This window comes from Propithecus coquereli, unplaced genomic scaffold (assembly GCF_000956105.1).
Source record: "Propithecus coquereli isolate 6110/MARCELLA unplaced genomic scaffold, Pcoq_1.0 Scaffold168, whole genome shotgun sequence".
Taxonomy (NCBI): Eukaryota; Metazoa; Chordata; class Mammalia; order Primates; family Indriidae; genus Propithecus; species Propithecus coquereli.
In genome coordinates, this window is record NW_012141413.1 from 1,163,378 (window position 1) to 1,165,466 (window position 2,089).

Here is a 2,089-nt window from a genome sequence, read left to right on the forward strand (position 1 = left end):
TACCAGATAGGATTTAAAGCTGCTCAGCAGAATATATAAAACTTAGCAAGGTCATGAAGTTGGTAAAGAAAATGCAGGGCGGTACAAACATAGTATAGATTGGGGAATGGAAAACAAATATTGTATATCATTTATGATTTAGCCGAAGAGAACCTTACTTCCAGTAAGTGCCTGTATGTGCCAGGTACTATGCTGGATGTTTGGCTTTTAAAATGATTAAGGTACAGTTGACAAAAATTATATATATTTACAATGCTAGATGTTTTGATATATATTGATCAATGCACTCAGTACTGAAGGCTCTGAAAGACTAACGAGTTTTAAAGTGTTTTTCCCCCTAATACTATCAATATTACCAAAACTTCAATTTAATGTCAACATTTAAAGTCAACGTTCAATTATAAGACTGAGTACATTGCAAACAAACAAATGGAGCCTTGATTGTGGAAACCTACATGTCTCACTACAAAACAGTGGGTTTAACTTGTATCTAATCAAAACCTTAAACTTTTTTTGCCACCACTCTTGGAGGCAACTGATAAAACATAGAAGCGCCGCGGGAACGATTCTAGGGAGGAGTCAAGCCTCCTGGGCTGTAAAGGCGGGATCCAGACGCTTCCGGAAGACTGGCTCCCTTGCGGAAGCGCCCTCGGCCGGAGGGTCTGCGCCTGCGCGAGCTCTGCTCTACCCGGCCCGCCCGCAGCTCACAGCTCGTCGGGGCGACTGCGCACGCGCGGCTGGTGAGTGGACGGCTGTGGCGCGTCAGCGGGGTTGCCTCGCGCTGCTGACGGGGTTTGGAGTCCTTACGCGTATTTTTTGTTTCTCACCCTTTGTCCAGTACGGTAGTGGTGGAGGGTTTACTTGGCGGTGGCTGGAGGATGGCAGGCGAGCTGGAAACGAGCTCAGAGGGGGAGCCTGGGTGCTGGTTCAGGGAGGGCCGTCCCCGGGCTGTGGGCGGGCCTGGCGCCGCGGGGCAGCACGTGGACGCCTCGCCTCCCCTCTTCCCGAGGGGAAGCAGGGCTGGGCCTGCCGTCCTTCCGTCTTTGCCCCCGGACGTTCGCTGAGGCAGTTTGAGAAATGTTAAGTCGGGTTTAGTTGTCTGCTGCTCGGGGCGGTAGTCCTCTGAGGACTGAACCCCGATCCTTTGCCCAAAAAATTCCTTTCTAAGGGGGCCTGGTGAGTCTTGCCTACAAATGATAAAATCTCAGTAACAGGTTTTTGTGATGTGGTTTACCTCCCAACCCGATTCCGGGATAGCATCGTATCATGCGGTATAGATAGAAGACTCTTAAGCATTCCTGTCCACTGATTCCTGGTCTTTCGGACAAAGCCTAACTCTTTCAGCCAATTGTCAACTAAAGAATCCCTAAATCCGCCTATGACTCGTAAGCTTCCGCTTTGAGATGTCCCACCTTTCTGGGCCAAACCAAAGTATGCCTTCCATGTATTGATTTATGACTTGACTTGTAATTCCTGGCTCCCTGAAATGTGTAAAAACAAACTGTGACTCTACAACAGTGAGCCCACTTCTTGGGCGTGGCTCTGGGCCATGGTCCTCAGATTTGGCTCGGAATAAACCTCCTTAAATTACTTTACAGAGTTTTTCTTCTTTTCTGTTGACGCCTCTCAGCACCTGTGGTTGAGGACATCTGAGGCAGGTGTCCTGCTAGGTGTGGCGTGTGTGAAGTTGAATAATAGACGGTGGCATGGGCAACTTGACTGGACAAGCGGGGTAGTATTTTAGGTGGTGCAGGGCCAAGCGATGTCACTGGTGAAGTACAGGGCCCAGTCGGGTCGTAGGGGGCCCTAACCTGGGTCGGGAACAGGTCGGGGAAGACTTCTCGGAGGGAGCCATGTGTAAGACCAAGATAACTTGATAGGGGTTGTGGTTAAAAACTTAACCGCATTGTACGTTTAGGATCTGCATTTCGCGGTAAGTTTTACCTCCTTTTTTTGTTAAAGTTAATTTTAAAATAACAGGACAAATAGAATTTTAGAAAGCAAGAGGGAAGGAACTGTTTGAGGCAGAGGAACTGTATATACAAAGATGAAAAGAAAATGAAAGATTTTGGCCCTTTTCTGGAAGTAA

General features: G+C 48.0%; 1 protein-coding gene across 1 annotated transcript in view; it reads left to right on the forward strand.

Moving 5' to 3' along the window:
* The first annotated feature begins 713 nt into the window (after nt 1-713).
* N6AMT2 (N-6 adenine-specific DNA methyltransferase 2 (putative)) overlaps nt 714-2,089 on the forward strand; it is a 25,873-nt gene continuing 24,497 nt past the window's right edge. The window contains exon 1 of the mRNA XM_012641734.1: nt 714-740. The gene's annotated coding sequence lies outside the window, so the exon portion shown is untranslated. The remainder of the gene's footprint in view (nt 741-2,089) is intronic.